The 21708-nt window shown below is 42.0% G+C and overlaps 1 pseudogene; it reads left to right on the forward strand.

Moving 5' to 3' along the window:
- Positions 1-21708, forward strand: part of LOC119272619 — a 66604-nt pseudogene that overhangs the window by 41824 nt on the left and 3072 nt on the right.

The following is a 21708-nucleotide window of genomic DNA, read 5'->3' on the forward strand; positions in this document are numbered from 1 at the left end:
CTTACCTCAAAGCCTGTTAGAAGGCTGTCACAGGCTTCAGTCAGTCCGCTCTTGGCGGACTGAACCTTCTGGATCACCGCACTCATAATAGTGCGGTGCTCCTCGTCGACGGAGGCGCCGTTAAGCACCTCCACAAATTGTCCGGTGCCTCCGGTTGGACGGAGGTCACCGGCTCGGTAGGCTTGCTCCTCTTGGAAGGAGGCTGCCTACCGGAGTCCGGAACCGTTGAAGGTTCCAGCGTGGTGTCCGGCTCAAGGCCAGACTTGGAGCCCTTGGGGGTTCTATCCCCTTTACACCTGGAGTCCAGGAGGTCGCCTTGCGGTGCCTCGAGGACCACCTCCTCCTGGCTTGGAACCTGTTGGGACGCCACCTCGGCGTCGTCCATAGGGTGGGGGAAGGTAGCCGTCGGAAGCGAATTCACATCCGACGAATCCAGGGAGCCGCTCGACGACTCATCGAGCCCGGCCTTAGGCGGACTGCATAGTCATATTCGGCATAAGGAGGAGCTGTGCAAGAAAGGAACACTATGAATTGCTCTGGTGTCCGAATACTTACGATCTCGCCAGGGGCTTGGCCCTATGCGGCCACTCCTCTTCGCCGTCGTCGGCATTGGTGGAGTAGTCCGGAGGAAGGGTCTTCCCCTTCTCGGACCCTTTGGCCTCCCCAGTTGAGGCGGCCTTCCTTTTCTTCCCTCCCCCCGCTGGAGGGGGAGAGGTCTCTTCTTCCTCCTCCTCGTCTTCATGGGAGGAGAGTGTCTTGGAGTCGTCGGATGATGAATCCGACACCTCCTGGCGCCGGGCACTCTTTCGAGTCCCCGTGGCCTTCTTCTTGGCCTTCTTCTCTGGCACCACATAGGGTGCCAGAACTAGCAGCTTCACCAAGCGAGCGTCCGCTGGGCCTTCGGGCAAAGGAGCCGGACAGTTGATCTGTCCGGACGTCTCCTGCCAATCCTGTCAAAGGTAAGGGAGCTTAGATCCCGCATGGAGTCAAACTATGAAAAATTGATACCCTGTAAAAGGTAAAAACAGCTTACCGCACTAGCGTGATGCTGCGTGCTGAATCCGCGATCCTCGGTAGCGGATGTGGGGGCCTCGGCGCCCTTGAAAAGCACCTTCCAGGTATCTTCGTACGTCGTGTCAAAGAGCCTGCTCAGAGTTCGGTGCTGCGCCGAGTTGAACTCCCACAGGTTGAACGCCCGTTGTTGACACGGGAGGATCCAGCAGATGAGCATAACCTGGACTACGTTGACAAGTTTGAGCTTCTTGTCCACCAGGGTCTGGACGCATGTTTGGAGTCCGGTCAGCTCTCCTTTTTTACCCCACGACAGGCCCGTCTCTTTCCAGGAGGTGAGCCGCGTAGGGGGTCCGGATCGGAACTCGGGGGCTGCAGCCCATTCAGGGTCGCGCGGCTCGGTGATGTAAAACCACCCCGATTGTCACCCCTTTAGGGTCTCCATGAAGGAGCCCTCGAACCATAGGACGTTGGGCATCTTGCCCACCATGGCGCCTCCGCACTCGGCCTGCGTGCCGTGCACCACCTTCGGCTTGACATTGAAAGTCTTGAGCCATAGGACGAAATGGGGGCGGATGCAGAGGAAAGCCTCGCACACGACGATAAACGCCGAGATGTTGAGGACAAAGTTCGGGGCCAGATCGTGGAAACCCAGGCCATAGTAGAACATGAGCCCCCGGACAAATGGGTGGAGAGGGAAGCCCAGTTCGTGGAGGAAATGGGGGAGGAACACCACCCTCTCATGGGGCCTAGGGGTGGGGATGAGCTGCCCCTCTTCGGGAAGCCGGTGCGCAATGTCGTTAGACAAGTATCCGGCCTTCCTCAGTTTTTTGATGTGTCCCTCCGTGACGGAGGAGACCATCCACTTGCCTCCCGCTCCGGACATGGCTGGCGAAGGTTGAGGTGGGGTGTGCGGACTTGGGCGCTGGAGCTCGAGTGCGCGGAAATGGATAGGCAAAGGAGGAAGAAGGCGTGGATGAAAAGGTGGATCCTTATCCCCTTATATGGGCGGACGCGACTATGCATCCCCACCAGCCTGGTAAAACTTGCTTATCTCCCAAGCGCCGTAATCAATGGCGCGGTTGGGTTACCCACGCTCGTATTGATGAGAATCCCGGAACAAGGGGACACGATCTCTGCTTTGACAAGACGTGCCGAGGAAACCGCCTCGCTAAACGTGCTATGGTGGGACAATAAAACGATTCGAATAAAGACCTGGCCATGGTGTGATGTCACGCTATGGAATACGTCAACAGATTAGATTTGTGTAAATACTATTCTCTCTATGGCAATATGTGGAAACTTATTTTGCAGAGCCGGACACTACCTTTGTGTTCAAGATCTTCTATGAAGTACTTGGAGGAGGAACCCGCCTTGCAATGCCGAAGACAATATGCGCGCCGGACTCGTCGTCATTGAAGCCTGGTTCAGGGGCTACTGAGGGAGTCCTGGATTAGGGGGTGTCCGGATAGCCGGACTATACCTTCGGCCGGACTCCTGGACTATGAAGATACCAGATTGAAGACTTCGTCCCGTGTCCGGAAGGGACTTTCCTTGGCGTGGAAGGCAAGCTTGGCGATATGGATATGTAGATCTCCTACCATTATAACCGACTCTGTGTAACCCTAGCCCTCTCTAGTGTCTATATAAACCGGAGGGTTTTAGTCCGTAGGACGAACATACAATCATACCATAGGCTAGCTTCTAGGGTTTAGCCTCTCTGATCTCGTGGTAGATCTACTCTTGTACTACCCATATCACCAATATTAATCAAGCAGGACGTAGGGTTTTACCTCCATCGAGAGGGCCCGAACCTGGGTAAAAACATCATGTCCCCGGTCTCCTGTTACCATCCACCTAGACGCACAGTTCGGGACCCCCTACCCGAGATCCGCCGGTTTTGACAGCGACACCTAGATATTCTCATAACTACGCTCAATTCTGTCAATTGCTCAACAGTAATTTGTTCACTCACCGTAGAATACTTATGCTCTTGAGAGAAGCCACTAGTGAAACCTATGGCCCCCGGGTCTATTCTCATCATATCAATCTCCATCACTTTAATCTTGCTTTGCTTTTTACTTTGCTTTTACTTTTTACTTTGCATCTTTATACCAAAAATACCAAAAATATTATATCTATCAGATCTCACTCTGTAAGTGACCGTGAAGGGATTGACAACCCCTAATCGCGTTGGTTGCGAGTAGCTATCATTTTGTGCAGGTACGAGGGACTTGAGCGTGGCCTCCTACTGGATTGATACCTTGGTTCTCAAAAACTGAGGGAAATACTTACGCTACTCTGCTGCATCATCCCTTCCTCTTCGGGGAAAACCAATGCAAGCTCAAGATGTAGCAAGAAGGATTTCTGGCGCCGTTGCTGGGGAGTCTACGCAAAAAGTCAACATACCAAGTACCCATCACAATCCCTATCTCTCGCATTACATTATTTGCCATTTGCCTCTCGTTTTCCTCTCCCCCCAATTCACCCTTATCGTTTTATTCACCCTCTCTCTCTATCCTCCCTCTCTATTTGCCTTTTTCCCTCGCCATGTCAGAACCAAGAAGAGTTGGGGGTTCTCTCCCAAGTTCTAGTGCTTTAGACAATTCTGCTATCTTATCTAAACTCATGAATCGGAATACTATAGAACAACTTGCCAGAGTTATCAATGAGAACCTTAGTAATTTTGATGAAGATGATTCTGGAATTCTTCGTTATTTACTTGATGAATATTTGAAAGATGCTTGGGATAGGCTGTTAAAGATCCGGGCTAGCTATGTACCTCAATATCAAATTGAGGTTTACTTAAAAAGCTTTTATGTTGGGCTACCCGCTTCATTCAAACAAGTTTTAGATTCTATTTTAGAGGGGGGTTTTATTGAAGGGGACCCCATAGATACCTATGAGAGGATGAAAACTATATTTGGGCACCCCATTAATGAGAAAGCTGAAATCACATCTCTCTTGCTTTCTTACCAAAACGAATCTATTAAAGAGATAAAAGCTAGCCTAGATGCCAATTTCCGAAACATACTTAATATTTCTTCTACCATTAATGGACATGTACTTTGTCAAAATAGAATTATTAATTCCATAGATAACAAGTTTTATCTCTTTCTCTCTAAAACCAAGAATGGCAATACCTAGATCTATCCTCGCTTTTATGCCTAGCTAGGGGCGTTAAACGATAGCGCTTGTTGGGAGGCAACCCAATTTTATTTTTATTCCTTGCTTTTTGCTCCTGCTTATTAATAAATAAATTATTTAGCCTCTGTTTTGGTTGTGTTTTTTGTGTTTAATTAGTGTTTGTGCCAAGTAGAACCGTTGGAAGACTTGGGGAAAGTCTTGTTGAACTTGCTGTAAAAAACAGAAACTTTAGCGCTCACGAGAACTGCTGTCATTTTTATTTGGAGAGTGATATTTAGTTAATTCTTTTTGCATATGATTAATAGATAAATTCCTCACGACCAGAAATTTATTTTAGAATTTTTGGTGTTCCATATCTTGCGCTAGCTACAGATTACTACAGACTGTTCTGTTTTTGACAGATTCTGTTTTTCGTGTGTTGTTTGCTTATTTTGATGAATCTATGGCTAGTAAAATAGTTTATAATCCATAGAGAAGTTGGAATACAGTAGGTTTAAAACAAATATAAATAAAGAATGAGTTCATTACAGTACCTTGAAGTGGTCTTTTGTTTTCTTTCGCTAACGGAGCTCACGAGTTTTCTATTTTGAGTTTTGTGTTGTGAAGTTTTCAAGTTTTGGGTGAATTCTTTTGATGGATCATGGAACAAGGAGTGGCAAGAGCCTAAGCTTGGGGATGCCCATGGCACCCCCAAGATAATCCAAGGACACCAAAAAGTCAAAGCTTGGGGATGCCCCGGAAGGCATCCCCTCTTTCGTCCACTTCCATCGGTAATTTACTTGGAGCTATATTTTTATTCACCAACATGATATGTGTTTTGCTTGGAGCGTCTTGTATTATTTGTGTCTTTGTGTCTTAGTATGCCACAATCATCCTTGCTGTACACACCTTTTGAGAGAGCCATACATGAATTAAAATTTGATAGAATACTCTATGTGCTTCACTTATATCTTTTGAGCTAAGTAGTTTTGCTCTATGTGCTTCACTTATATCTTTTGAGCCATGTAGTTTTGCTCTATGTGCTTCACTTATATCTTTTGAGCATTATAATTTTTGCTCTGTGTGCTTCACTTAGATCTTTTAGAGCACGGTGGTGGATTTGTTTTAAAGAAACTATTGATCTCTCATGCTTCACTTAAATTATTTTGAGAGTCTCTTAATAGCATGGTAATTTGCTTAATAATAATATGTTTGGTATTCAAGATTTGTGAAACTTTCTTTTGAGTGTGTTGAATCCTAAGGAAAGATTGAAGCATGATAATTGTTTTGAGATATGGAGGTGATAATATTAAAGTCATGCTAGTTGAGTAGTTGTGAATTTAAAGAATACTTGTGTTAAAGTTTGTGATTCTCGTAGCATGCACGTATGGTGAACCATTATGTGATGAAGTCGGAGCATGATTTATTTATTGATTGTCTTCCTTATGAGTGGCAGTCGGGGATGAGCGATGGTCTTTTCCTACCAATCTATCCCCCTAGGAGCATGCGCGTAATACTTTGCTTTGATAACTTCTAGATTTTTGCAATAAGTATATGAGTTCTTTATGACTAATGTTGAGTCCATGGATTATACGCACTCTCACCCTTCCACCTTTGCTAGCCTCTCTAATACCGTGCACCTTTCGCCGGTATCATACACCTACCATATACCTTCCTCAAAACAGCCACCATACCTACCTATTATCGCATTTCCATAGCCATTCCGAGATATATTGCCATGCAACTTTCCACCGTTCCGTTTATCATGACACGCTCCATCATTGTCATATTGCATATCCCGGTACACCGCCGGAGGCATTCATATAGAGTCATATTTTGTTCTAAGTATTGAGTTGTAAGAAAAATAAAAGTGTGATGATCATCATTATTAGAGCATTGTCCCAGTGAGGAAAGAATGATGGAGACTATGATTCCCCCATAAGTCGGGATGAGACTTCGGATGAAAAAAAAGAGGCCAAAGAAGCCCAAATAAAAAGAGGCCATAAAAAGAGAAAAGGCCCAAATAAAATAAAAAATGAGAGAAAAAGAGAGAAGGGACAATGTTACTATCCTTTTACCACACTTGTGCTTCAAAGTAGCACCATGATCTTCATAGTAAAGAGTCTCTCATGTTATCACTTTCATATACTGGTGGGAATTTTTCATTATAGAACTTGGCTTGTATATTCCAATGATGGGCTTCCACAAATTGCCCTAGGTCTTCATGAGCAAGCAAGTTGGATGCACACCCACTTAGTTTCTTTTTGAGCTTTCATATACTTATAGCTCTAGTGCATCCGTTGCATGGCAATCCCTACTCACTCACATTGATATCTATTGATGGGCATCTCCATAGCCCGTTGATACGCCTAGTTGATGTGAGACTATCTTCTCCTTTTTGTCTTCTCCACAACCACCATTCTATTCCACCTATAGTGCTATATCCATGGCTCACGCTCATGTATTGCATGAAGATTGAAAAAGTTTTGAAAAAGTTAGAGTATGAAACAATTGCTTTGCTTGTCATCGGGGTTGTGCATGATTTAAATACTTTGTGTGGTGAAGATAGAGCATAGACAGACTATATGATTTTGTAGGGATAACTTTCTTTGGCCATGTTATTTTGAGAAGACATAATTGCTTTATTAGTATGCTTGAAGTATTATTATTTTTTATGTCAATATAAACTTTTGTCTTGAATCTTTCTAATCTGAATATTCATACCACAATTAAGAAGATTTGCATTGAAATTATGCCAAGTAGCACTCCGCATCAAAAATTCTGTTTTTATCATTTACCTACTCGAGGACGAGCAGGAGTTAAGCTTGGGGATGCCTGATACGTCTCCAACGTATCTATAATTTTTGATTGCTCCATGCTATATTATCTACTGTTTTGGACTATATTGGGCTTTATTTTCCACTTTTATATTATTTTTGGGACTAACCTATTAACCGGAGGCCCAACCCAGAATTGTTGTTTTTTTGCCTATTTCAGTGTTTCGAAGAAACGGAATATCAAACGGAGTCCAAACGGAATAAAATCTTCGGGAACGTGATTTTCTCACCGAACGTGATCCAGGAGACTTGGACCCTGCTCCAAGGAACAAAAGAGGCGGTCACAAGGGTGGGGGGCGCCCCCCTAGGGTGCGCCCCCTGCCTCGTGGGCCCCTCGTTGCTCCTCTGGCGTACTTCTTCCTCCTATATATACACACGTACCCCCAAACGATCAGAACAGGAGCCAAAAACCTAATTCCACCGCCGCAACTTTCTGTATCCATGAGATCACATCTTGGGGCCTGTTTCAGAGCTCCGCCTGAAGAGGGCCGTCATCACGGAGGGCTTCTACATCATCATAACCTCTCCGATGAAGTGTGAGTAGTTTACCTCAGACCTTCAGGTCCATAGTTAGTAGCTAGATGGCTTCTTCTCTCTCTTTGAATCTCAATACAAAGTTCTCCCCCTCTCTTGTGGAGATCTATTCGATGTAATCTTCTTTTTGCGGTGTGTTTGTTGAGATCGATGAATTGTGGGTTTATGATCAAGTCTATCTATGAATAATATTTGAATCTTCTCTGAATTCTTTAATGTATGATTGGTTATCTTTGCAACTCTCTTCGAATTATCCGTTTGGTTTGGCCAACTAGATTGGTAGTTCTTGCCATGGGAGAAGTGCTTAGCTTTGGGTTCAATCTTGCGGTGTCCTTATCCAGTGACAGAAGGGGCAGCAAGGCACGTATTGTATCGTTGCCATCGAGGATAACAAGATGGGGTTTATTTCATATTGCATGAATTTATCTCTCTAGATCATGTCATCTTGCTTAAGGCGTTACTCTGTTTTTAACTTAATACTCTAGATGCATGCTGGATAGCGGTCGATGAGTGGAGTAATAGTAGTAGATGCAGAATCGTTTCGATCTACTTGTCACGGACGTGATGCCTATATACATGATCATGCCTAGATATTCTCATAACTATGCTCAATTCTGTCAATTGCTCAACAGTAATTTGTTCACCCACCGTAGAATACTTATGATCTTGAGAGAAGCCACTAGTGAAACCTATGGCCCCCGGGTCTATTCTCATCATATCAATCTCCATCACTTTAATCTTGCTTTGCTTTTTTACTTTGTTTTTACTTTTTACTTTGCATCTTTATACCAAAAATACCAAAAATATTATATCTATCAGATCTCACTCTCGTAAGTGACCGTGAAGGGATTGACAACTCCTAACCGCGTTGGTTGCGAGTAGCTATCGTTTTGTGCAGGTACGAGGGACTTGAGCGTGGCCTCCTACTGGATTGATACCTCGGTTCTCAAAAACTGAGGGAAATACTTACGCTACTCTGATGCATCATCCCTTCCTCTTCGGGGTAAACCAAGGCAACCTCAAGACGTAGCAGTAGGCTAGCATATGTAGGGGATGTAGGTTGGTACTGTCTACCCGGGGTTAGAGTTAATGCTTCTGAAAGACTGTGTCTTAATCATCCGTTTCTCAAACACCATGTAGTGCGAGGAATCCAACGGAGGAGATCGAGTCTTGTGGGGAAAAGTGTGCAAACCTCTACAGAGTGTACGAACTAATCATGGTTAGCCATGTCCCCGGTTATGGACAACTTGAGTATCGGGTTGTTGGATTATCATGTTGATCTCATCACTCTAATTTAATTTGTTGTGTTGATAATTACTTTTAATTGGGATTGAGATGGGGGTACCTTCTCAATGTTTCAACTACCATGATAGTTAAATAAAAAATATTCCTTTGTTGTAGGGAAAAATCAGCTTTTCGCAAAACATTATAACCATAGAGCCTCCACCAGCCATATTTGCATGTAGTGATAGCATTTATTCTGTTCATTGCTCTACCGTGTTATATTGCCTGCATATTCCATGTGCTGACCCGTTTCCGGGCTGCAACATATCATGTTGCAGATTTTTCAGACGAAGAGTAAGGTGCGCTAGGTCGTTTGTCGTGCACTCAGCTATGCCGTTGGAGTTGATGGACTCGCTTTATCGTCCAAGCCTTCTGTGTTATCTTATTTAGATGGCCTTAAGCCATATTTATTGTAATAAGTTCTCTATTGAGATTATCGATGTAATAAGTGTGTGCTTGTGATGACCCACAAGTATAGGGATCTATTGTAGTCCTTTCGATAAGTAAGAGTGTCGAACCCAACGAGGAGCAGAAGGAAATGATAAGCGGTTTCTAGCAAGGTATTCTCTGCAAGTACTAAAATAAGTGGTAATAGATAGTTTTGTGATAGGATAATTTGTAACGAGCAACAAGTGACAAAAGTAAATAAAGTGCAGCAAGGTGGCCCAATCCATTTTGTAGCAAAGGACAAGCCTGGACAAACTCTTATATAGAGAAAAGCGCTCCCGAGGACACATGTGAATATCGTCAAGCTAGTTTTCATCACACTCATATGATTCGCGTTCAGTACTTTGATAATTTGGTATGTGGGTGGACCGGTGCTTGGGTACTGCCCTTACTTGGACAAGCATCCCACTTATGATTAACCTCTATTGTAAGCATCCGCAACTACAACAAAAGTATTAAGGTAAACCTAACCATAGCATGAAACATATGGATCCAAATCAGCCCCTTACGAAGCAACGCATAAACTAGGGTTTAAGCTTCTATCACTCTAGCAACCCATCATCTACTTATTACTTCCCAATGCCTTACTCTAGGCCCAAATAATGGTGAAGTGTCATGTAGTCGACGTTCACATAACACCACTAGAGGAGAGACAGCATACATCTCATCAAAATATCGAACGAATACCAAATTCACATGACTACTAATAGCAAGACTTCTTCCATGTCCTCAGGAACAAACGTAACTACTCACAAAGCATAAACATTTACATAATCAGAGGGGTATTAATATGCATATAGGATCTGAACATATGATCTTCCACCAATTAAACCAACTAGCATCAACTACAAGGAGTAATTAACACTACTAGCAACCTACTAGCACCAATCCCAGACTTGGAGACAAGAATTGGATACAAGAGATGAACTAGGGTTTTGAGAGGAAATGGTGTTGATGAAGATGTTGATGAAGATTGCCCTCTCCCGATGAGAGGAGCGTTGGTGATGACGATGGCGATGATTTCCCCCTCCGGGGGGAAGTTTCCCCGGCAGAACAGCTCCGCCAGAGCCCTAGATTGGTTCCGCCAAGGTTCCGCCTCGTGGCGGTGGAGTTTCGTCCGAGAACATGGCTTTTTATTTTTTTCCCATCGAAAGACTTCATATAGATGGCCACCAGAGGGCCACCAGGGGGCCCACGAGGTAGGGGGCGTGCCCAGGGGGGTAGGGCGCGCCCCCACCCTCGTGGGCAGGTGTGGCCCCCTTGTGAATCTCTTCCACTGAGTATTTTTTATATATTCTGAAAACGTCTTCCGTGGAGTTTCAGGACTTTTGGAGCTGTGCAGAATAGGTCTCTAATATTTGCTCCTTTTCCAGCCCAGAATCCCAGCTGCCGGCATTCTCCCTCTTCATGTAAACCTTGTAAAATAAGAGAGAATAGGCATAAGTATTGTGACATAATGTGTAATAATAGCCCATAATGCAATAAATATCGATATAAAAGCATGATGCAAAATGGACGTATCAACTCCCCCAAGCTTAGACCTCGCTTGTCCTCAAGCGAAAAGCCGAAATGGAAAAATATGTCCACATGTTTAGAGATAGAGGTGTCGACAAAAATAAAATACGGACATGAGGGCATCATGATCATTCTTAGAACAACAACTCATATAATTCTTGTCATATGATTTATTATGCTAGAGTAATAATTCAATCAGAATTTCAAGTATGAATAGTAAACTTCACTGAAGACTAACAAACTATAATCTCAGTCATTGGAGCAATTGCAATTTATCATAACATAGGAAAGTGTCAATATATAAGAGCTTTTCAGCAAGTCCACATACTCAACTATCATATAGTCTTTCACAATTGCTGACACTCACGCAATACTTATGGGTATGGACTTTTAATCGAACACAGAGAAAGATAGGGGCTTATAGTTTTTGCCTCCCAACGTTTTACCTCAAGGGTAATGTCAACGGTAATAGTTCATGAAAACTCACATCCAATTAGCCATATATACCAGGATATGTCCAACATACTGTGCTTGCCAAAGGATAAAATGTAAAAAGGAAGGGTGAATATCACCATGACTCTTATGCAATGTAGGAGATAAAAGTAAAAGATAAGCCCTTCGCAGAGGGAAGCAGAGGTCGTCATGCGCTTTTGTGGTTGGATGCACAAAATCTTAATGCGAAAGAACGTCACTTTATATTGCCACTTGTGATATGGACCTTTATTATGCAGTTTGTCGCTTTTATTTCTTCCATATCACACGATCGTATAAAGTTTATTTTCTCCCACACTAATAAGTCATACATATTTAGGGAACAATTTTTATTGCTTGCACCGATGACAACTTACTTAGAGGATCTTACTCAATCCATAGGTAGGTATGGTGGACTCTCATGGCAAAACTGGTTTAAGGGTATTTGGAAGCACAAGTAGTATCTCTACTTGGTGTGATGAATTTGGCTAGCACGAGGGGGGAAAGGCAAGCTCAACCATGTTGGATGATCCATGACAATATAATTTATCTCAGATGTAAGAAAACATAACCCATTACGTTGTCTTCCTTGTCCAACGTCAACTCTTTTAGCATGTCATATTTTAATGAGTGCTCACAATCATAAAAGATGCCCAAGATAGTATATCTATATGTGAAGACCTCTCTTTCCTTATTACTTCCTATTAATTGCAATGATGACCAAAACTATGTTTGTCAACCCTCAACAACTTTTATTCATCATACTTTTTCTATGTGAGTTCATTACTCTCCATAAGACTCATATGATCTCTTTGTTTCTTTTTATTTATTTCTCTTTTCTTTTATTCCCTCAGGATCATGGAAAAATAATCAAGCCCTTGACTCAACACTAATCTTTATTATATAGCTCACGGACTCGATTACATAGAATAATTATAAAGCAAAACTCACGACTAGATCATACTAAGAACTTTTACTCTACTAGATCAAGATATTACCAAAAGGACCGAACTAAGAAAAACAGTAAAGATAAAAGTGATGGTGATATGATACCGGGGCGTGCCCATACCAGATACTCAATTCTTCTTTGCTGGTGCAGAAGATGATGGTTTTGTTGATGGCGTAGGCTTCTTCCTTAATTTGCGCTTGAGGACAGAATTTTGGTCCCTTAGGTCCTCGATCTCCTGCTCCAGGCTCAGTATCTTTTTGCATAGTTCCTGCTTGTTTTCCTTCAAGAGGCGAAAAGGGATAAACTCGATCTTAGGTTTCTTTACCCTATCTGGGAGGCTTTACTTTTTGAACTCCACATGCATGTCCCCAGGTTGAGGTAGTGGGACTTCATCTTCATCTGAGCTCGTCTCCTCCTTTCCCTTGGGTTCATAGTCCTCTTCTTCTTCCGTAGTCCAACCGCAATGCTCCACATCCCCATAGACCTTAGGATCTGCAAGGTAATCAGCCACATGGCTTTCTCCTTCCGAATCCTGGGACGACATGTTGCTCTGTCTGCAGCAGGACAGCTCAAAACAAAGACAAGAGATATTTGCGTGATACGGGAGTCAAAACCCCCGGGAGATTATATAATGAATTTTTACCGACCAAAATACGTAACGTGTACGAAAACGGAGTCCGGAGAGCACACGAGGTGCCCACGAGGTAGGGGGCGCACCCAGTAGGGTAGGGCGCGCCCTCCACCCTCATGGAGCCCTCGTGTCCTTCCCGGGCTGCTACTTATTTTTCTATTTTTCTAAATATTCCAAAACGGAGAAATATTGCCTTAAAACTGTTTTGGAGTCGGTTTACTTACCGTACCACATACCTATTCCTTTTCGGAGTCTGAAACGTTCCGGAAAGTGTCCCTTATGTATTCCTCCGGGGTCACGGTTTCAATAACATTGGTTTCAACATTTATGGGATTACCTGAGATATAATGTTTGATTCTTTGACCGTTCACCACCTTTGGATTTGTGCCTTCGAAGTTGTTGATTTTTATGGCACCGAAACGATAGACCTCCTCGATAACGTAAGGACCTTCCCATTTAGAGAGAAGTTTTCCTGCAAAAAATCTTAAATGAGAGTTGTATAGCAATACATAATCACCTACATTAAACTCACGCTTTTGTATTCTTTTGTCATGCCATCTTTTAACTTTTTCTTTAAACAACTTGGCATTTTCATAGGCTTGGGTTCTCCATTCATCAAGTGAGCTAATATCAAATAGCCTCTTCTCACCGGCAAGTTTAAAATCATAATTGAGTTCTTTAATGGCCCAATATGCCTTGTGTTCTAGTTCAAGAGGTAAGTGACATGCTTTTCCATAAACCATTTTATACGGAGACATACCCATAGGATTTTTATATGCAGTTCTATAGGCCCATAATGCATCGTCAAGTTTCTTGGACCAATTATTTCTAGATCTACTAACAGTCTTTTGCAAAATTAATTTGAGTTCTCTATTACTCAATTCTACTTGACCACTAGACTGAGGGTGATAAGGAGATGCAATTCTATGATTAACATCATACTTAGCAAGCATTTTACGGAAAGCACCATGAATAAAATGTGAACCGCCATCAGTCATTAAATATCTAGGGACTCAAAATCTTGGAAAAATAACTTCTTTAAGCATTTTAATAGAAGTGTTATGATCAGCACTACTAGTTGGAATAGCTTCTACCCACTTAGTAACGTAATCAACAACAACTAAAATATGTGTATATCCATTAGAGGAAGGAAAGGGTCCCATATAGTCAAAGCCCCAAACATCAAATGGTTCAATAACGAGTGAATAATTCATTGGCATTTCTTGGCGTCTACTAATATTACCAATTCTTTGACATTCATCACAAGATAGGACAAACTCACGGGCGTCCTTGAAGAGAGTAGGCCAATAAAAACCAGATTGCAATACCTTATGTGCAGTTCTATCTCCAGCATGGTGTCCTCCATAAGCTTCAGAGTGACACTTGCGTAGGATCTGTTCTTGTTCATTCTCAGGTACACAACGTCTAATAACACCATCTACTCCTTCTTTATAAAGATGTGGGTCGTCCCAAAAGTAATGCCTCAAATCATAGAAGAACTTTTTCTTTTGTTGGTATGTGAAACTAGGTGGTATAAACTTAGCAACAATGTAATTAGCATAATCAGCATACCATGGAGCAATATGAGAAGCATTTATGACATTTAATTGCTCATCGGGAAAGCTATCATCAATAGGAAGTGGGTCATCAAGCACATTTTCTAACCTAGATAAGTTGTCTGCAACGGGGTTCTCAGCTCCCTTTCTATCAACAATATGCAAATCAAATTCTTGTGGCAAGAGAACCCATCTAATAACTTTAGGTTTAGCATCTTTCTTTTCCATAAGATATTTAATAGCAGCATGATCAGTGTGAATAGTTACTTTAGAATCAACAATATAAGGTCTGAACTTATCACAAGCAAATACAACTGCTAAGAATTCTTTTTCAGTGGTAGCATAATTTCTTTGAGCATTATCTAGGGTTTTACTAGCATATTGAATAACATTTAATTGCTTATCAACTCTTTGCCCTAGAACAGCACCTACAACATAATCACCAGCATCACACATAATTTCAAAGGGTAAATTCCAATCAGGTGGCTGAACAATAGGTGCAGAGATCAATTCTTTCTTAAATATTTCAAATGCTTCTAACAAATCGTCATCAAAGACAAATGGTATATCTTTTTGTAATAAATTAGTCAAAGGCCGAGAAATTTTTGAGAAGTCCTTAATGAACCTCCTATAAAATCCGGCATGACCAAGGAAACTTCTTATACCTTTGATGTCCTTGGGACATGGCATCTTCTCAATAGCATCAACTTTGGCTTTATCAACTTCAATACCTCTTTTAGAAACTTTATGCCCCAAGACAATACCTTCATTAACCATAAAGTGGCACTTTTCCCAATTCAAGACCAGATTAGTTTCTTCACATCTCTGCAAAACTCGATCAAGGTTGCTCAAGCAATCATCAAAAGAAGATCCATAGAAAGAGAAATCGTCCATGAAAACCTCACAAATATTTTCACAAAAGTCAGAGAATATAGCCATCATGCATCTTTGAAAGGTAGCAGGTGCATTACATAAACCAAAAGGCATATGTCTATAAGCAAAAGTACCAAAAGGGCAAGTAAAAGTAGTCTTTGATAGATCTTTGGCTGACACAGGTATTTGAGAGAAACCAGAATAACCATCTAGAAAGCAAAAATGTGTATGTTTGGATAATCTTTCTAGCATTTGATCGATAAAAGGTAAGGGGTAATGATCCTTTTTAGTTGCCTTATTTAATTTGCGGAAATCAATTACCATCCTATAACCTGTAATAATTCTTTGAGGAATCAATTCATCTTTATCATTAGGAACAACAGTAATACCTCCCTTCTTAGGGACACAATGGACAGGACTTACCCACTGACTATCAGCAACGGGATAAATTATACCTGCCTCAAGGAGCTTTAGTATTTCCTTTCTTACCACTTCTTTCATTTTAGGATTCAGCCGTCGTTGATGGTCACGAACTGGTTTAGCATCTTCTTCCAAATTAATTTTATGTTGACATAGAGTGGGACTAATGCCCTTAAGATCATCAACAGTATACCAAATAGCAGCACGGTGCTTCTTCAGAGTTTTCAATAATCTCTCTTCCTCATGCTCTGAAAGGTTAGCACTAATAATAACATGATATATCTTTTTCTCATCAAGATAAGCATATTTAAGAGTATCAGGTAACGGTTTAAGCTCAAACACGGGATCACCCTTGGGTGGAGGGGGATACCCTAGGATTTCAACAGGCAAATTGTTTTTCAGAATAGGTTCCTGTTTAAAGAATACTTCGTCTATTTCCCTTCTTTCATTCATAAACATATCATTTTCATGGTCTAGCAAATATTGTTCTAAAGGATCACTAGGAGGTACGGCAATAGAGGCAAGACCAATAATTTCATCCTTACTAGGTAATTCTTCTTCACGGTGTTGTCTACTAAATTTAGAAAAATTAAATTCATGAGTCATATCATCTAAACCGATAGTAACAACATCCCTTTTGCAATCTATGGTAGCATTAACAGTGTTCAGGAAAGGTCTACCAAATATAATGGGACAAAAGCTATCTTGTGGGGAACCAAGAACAAGAAAATCAGCAGGATATTTAGTTTTCCCACACAAGACTTCAACATCTCTAACAATTCCCATTGGTGAAATAGTATCTCTATTGGTAAGTTTAATTGTGACATCAATACCTTCTATCTCAGCAGGTGCAATATCATGCATAATTTCTTTGTATAAGGAATAAGGTATTGCACTAGCACTAGCACGCATATCACATAAGCCATGATAACAATGGTCTCCTATTTTAACAGAAATAACAGGCATGCCTACCACCGGTCTGTTTTTATCTTTAGCACAAGGTTTAGCAATTCTAGCAGTTTCATCAAGGAAATGAATGACATGCCCATCAATATTATTAGACAAGAGATCTTTAACAATAGCAATATCAGGTTCAACTTTAATTTGCTCATGAGGTGTATAAGTTTTAATATTGCTTTTACGAACCACAGTTGAAGCTTTACCATGATCCTTTATCCTAACAGGGAAATATGGTTTCTCAACATATGCAGTAGGAACAATAGGATCATTATAAGTGACAATCTTTTCTTCAACTTTAATAGGTGCAGCTACTTTTATGTCTATGGGAGGATGATATTTATACCACTTCTCCTTGGGGAGATCAACATAAGTAGCAAAAGATTCACAGAAAGAAGCTACTATCTCAGAGTCAAGTCCATATTTAGTGCTAAATTTACAGCAAACATCGGTCTCCATAAAAGATTTAACACAATAAAAACTAGGTGTCATACCTGACTCCTTACCTTTGTCGAGGTCCCAATCTTCAGAGTTGCGTTTAATTCTTTCCAATAAATCCCATTTGAATTCAATAGTCTTCATTATAAAAGAGCCATAACAAGAAGTATCAAGCATGGTGCGATTGCTATCAGAAAGCCGAGCATAAAATTTTTGAATAATCATTTATCTTGAGAGCTCATGATTGGGGCATGAATATAACATTGCTTTAAGCCTCCCCCAAGCTTGAGCGATGCTTTCTCCTTTGCGAGGCCAAATATTATATATATAATTGCGATCATGATGAACAAGATGCATAGGATAAAACTTCTGATGAAATTCCAATTTCAATCGTTTGTAATTCCAAGACCCCATATCATCACATAGCCTATACCATGTTGATGTATCTCCCTTCAAAGATAAAGGGAAGACCTTCTTATTAACAACATCTCCGGGTACACCTGCAAGCTTAAATAATCCACAAACTTCATCCACATAAGCATTAGCTAGCAGTTTCTCTATCATACCCCAAGGAATTTCAAAGCAGACATTTTCATTTTCAGTAGGTTCAGTAGGTTGTGGAGCAACTCTTTGCTCTACTAGTCGGGGTAAAGATACCCCGAACAAGCCCCTCAGAGGATTACTTTCCATAGTAACAAGTGACAGTAAATTTTAGCACACTATATAAATTTTTCCTTACCAAATTCCACCTACCAAAGGCGCTTCACTCCCCGGCAACGGCGCTAGAAAAGAGTCTTGATTACCCACAAGTATAGGGGATCTATCGTAGTCCTTTCGATAAGTAAGAGTGTTGAACCCAACGAGGAGCAGAAGGAAATGATAAGCGGTTTCCAGCAAGGTATTCTCTGCAAGTACTAAAATAAGTGGTAATAGATAGTTTTGTGATAGGATAATTTGTAACGAGCAACAAGTGACAAAAGTAAATAAAGTGCAGCAAGGTGGCCCAATCCATTTTGTAGCAAAGGACAAGCCTGGACAAACTCTTATATAGAGAAAAGTGCTCCCGAGGACACATGTGAATATCGTCAAGCTAGTTTTCATCACACTCATATGATTCGCGTCCGGTACTTTGATAATTTGGTATGTGGGTGGACCGGTGCTTGGGTACTGCCCTTACTTGGACAAGCATCCCACTTATGATTAACCTCTATTGTAAGCATCCGCAACTACAACAAAAGTATTAAGGTAAACCTAACCATAGCATGAAACATATGGATCCAAATCAGCCCCTTACGAAGCAACGCATAAACTAGGGTTTAAGCTTCTGTCACTCTAGCAACCCATCATCTACTTATTACTTCCCAATGCCTTACTCTAGGCCCAAATAATGGTGAAGTGTCATGTAGTCGACGTTCACATAACACCACTAGAGGAGAGACAACATACATCTCATCAAAATATTGAACGAATACCAAATTCACATGACTACTAATAGCAAGACTTCTTCCATGTCCTCAGGAACAAACGTAACTACTCACAAAGCATAAACATTTTCATAATCAGAGGGGTATTAATATGCATATAGGATCTGAACATATGATCTTCCACCAATTAAACCAACTAGCATCAACTACAAGGAGTAATTAACACTACTAGCAACCTACTAGCACCAATCCTAGACTTGGAGACAAGAATTGGATACAAGAGATGAATTAGGGTTTTGAGAGGAAATGGTGTTGATGAAGATGTTGATGAAGATTGCCCTCTCCCGATGAGAGGAGCGTTGGTGATGACGATGGCGATGATTTCCCCCTCTGGGGGGAAGTTTCCCCGGCAAAACAGCTCCGCCAGAGCCCTAGATTGGTTCCGCCAAGGTTCCGCCTCGTGGCGGCGGAGTTTCGTCCGAGAACATGGCTTGTTATTTTTTCCCATCGAAAGACTTCATATAGCAGAAGATGGCCACCGGAGGGCCACCAGGGGGCCCACGAGGTAGGGGGCGCGCCCAGGGGGGTAGGGCGCGCCCCCCACCCTCGTGGGCAGGGTGTGGCCCCCTTGTGAATCTCTTCCGCTGAGTATTTTTTATATATTCTGAAAACGTCTTCCGTGGAGTTTCAGGACTTTTGGAGCTGTGCAGAATAGGTCTCTAATATTTGCTCCTTTTCCAGCCCAGAATCCCAGCTGCCGGCATTCTTCCTCTTCATGTAAACCTTGTAAAATAAGAGAGAATAGGCATAAGTATTGTGACATAATGTGTAATAATAGCCCATAATGCAATAAATATCGATATAAAGCATGATGCAAAATGGACGTATCAACTCCCCCAAGCTCAGACCTCGCTTGTCCTCAAGCGAAAAGCCGAAATGGAAAAATATGTCCACATGTTTAGAGATAGAGGTGTCGATAAAAATAAAATACGGACATGAGGGCATCATGATCATTCTTAGAACAACAACTCATATAATTCTTGTCATATGATGCAAAATGGACGTATGAGCTTGCTACTCTGTTATAAATCCATTCAAGTACTGTGTGTGTCAGCATTACCGATCCAGGGATGACACTGAAGCATAGAGATTTGACCGTCTGAGTTCGGATCGCTATAGGTTAATTTTACCATCAACGGCCACAACTACTACCAGGTTAATTTTACCATCAACCCTTGACCATCAATGGCCACCGAGATTTTACCTTGGTGATGGTATCTATCCTCAGTGGACTACTATTGTGAAGAAAATCCCCAACCCTGTCGGAGCGAAGAGGAAAATATTTTCCCAAGAGCAAGAGAGACCTAGGAAGGACGTCGAGCGTGCTTTTGGTGTTTTGGAGCATATCACTAAGAATTTTGAGCAAGTAACTTGTTAAGCAACACCTCACCCCCTTTTAATAGTACTGGCTTTTCCTATGGACTCAATGTGATCTTGGATCACTAAAAGTAAAATGTAGAGTCTTGTGCTTTGAGCTTGAGCCAATCTTTTGTCCTTAGCATTTTGAGGGATCCACTTTCTAATCCGTGCCATGCCAATGATTGAGCTTTTCCTGAAATATTTATCTTCAAGTAGCATTAGCTCAATGAGCTATATGTTGTTAGGAATTACCAAAACCACCCAGGGATAGTTGCACTTTCACCAGATCAAAGCTCGCGTCGGCGCGCCCCCAATCGCCGGTGACGTCGGACCACCGCATCGAGCTGCTCAACACGCAGAACAAGCTGGACGGGAACATGAAGTGGTTCATCAACAACGTGTTCATGGTGCTCCCAGCAATGGATGTTGCGACAGTGCTCGTCCATGGAGGCCATGGCGCGGAGCTCGCCGGAACTGCGACTAGTACGGGCACGGGGGCGGCATTGCAGGCCCGGCGGCTAAGCGCGGGAGCAGCAGGGCGAGGCGAGAGAGGCGCGAGATTTTTACTCCGAGACGGAGTGGTGGAGTAAAAATAGGGAAGGGATACAGGTCAGAGTATAACTTTTACTCCCTTATGATGGACTGGGTATCGGTTAGGTGCGCATTAGAGGAATAAAACCGATTATTTACTCCTCTAACACCGGATAGGGGGTTGGTTAGAAATGCCCTTACGGCATCAGAACTTGGATCCCTATTGGATGTACTCATGAGTACATGTAGTACCAATGCTATGAATTTATTTCTCATGGTCTCTCCTACTCGAACACATTTTGCATGCCTTGATTGATTCCTGTGGGCATGGTGGCTCACAAGCAAGACGACAGATAAAAACTCAACGTAAAAAACTTGACGTCCGGACATACGATCATAAACGGCCCTTCTTTTAAATCTCAAGTGTCAACCTTTGTGGTTAATATAAAATTAATGGATATAAAGGGGTGATGAAAGAAGAACAAAGAAATCTTCCTTCCATTATTATTAGGTATAGATAAATCCATGACAAAAGAAGAACCCAGAAATATTCCTCCCTTTATTGTTATATTAGGTATATATTACATAGCTACTCCGTATTTCAAAAGATTTATTTTCATACCCCAGTCATGTTATATTTAAGTTGAAAAAATAAACAATTTCCTGGTGAAATTGAAGTCATGTTTTTTGATACATTGCAGAATGAGTGGAGTGTGGTCAAGTGTGGGTGGGATGCCCACGTACTTGGAGAAGTAGCATACAAATTCCAAAATGCACTTGAAGTTGTGAAGACTCTAAGAGCAGAGCCCAAGGCCAATGATCAGTATTTGCTCCCCTTTGTGATAGTTGATGAGAATGACAAATCGGTTGGTCCTATAGTAGACGGTGATGCAATTGTGACTTTCAATTTCAGAGTTGATCGCATTGTTATGCTTGAGAAAGCACTAGAGTTTCCCGATTTTGATAAATTTGACCGTGTTCGTGTACCAAAAATTAAGTACGCTGGGATGTTTCAATTGATGGTGAGTTGAAGCTTCCAAGAAAGTACCTTGTTTCCCCACCTTTGATTGAGAGGACATCTAGAGAATACTTGGTGAAGAATGGTGTCCGCACCTTCGCTTGCAGACAAGTACCTAGTTTTCCATTCTATTTGCCAAGTGCATGGCGACTAGGCTAACCCCTGTGGCTCATTGCACCATCAACTCATCCCAGCCTGCCTTCATAAAGGGTAGGTTTATCCTCGATGGCTTCCTGTGTGCTTCCTGTGTTTACACGAGGTAGTTCG

The sequence above is a fragment of the Triticum dicoccoides genome, chromosome 3A (genome assembly GCF_002162155.2).
Source record: "Triticum dicoccoides isolate Atlit2015 ecotype Zavitan chromosome 3A, WEW_v2.0, whole genome shotgun sequence".
In the NCBI taxonomy this organism is placed as follows: Eukaryota; Viridiplantae; Streptophyta; class Magnoliopsida; order Poales; family Poaceae; genus Triticum; species Triticum dicoccoides.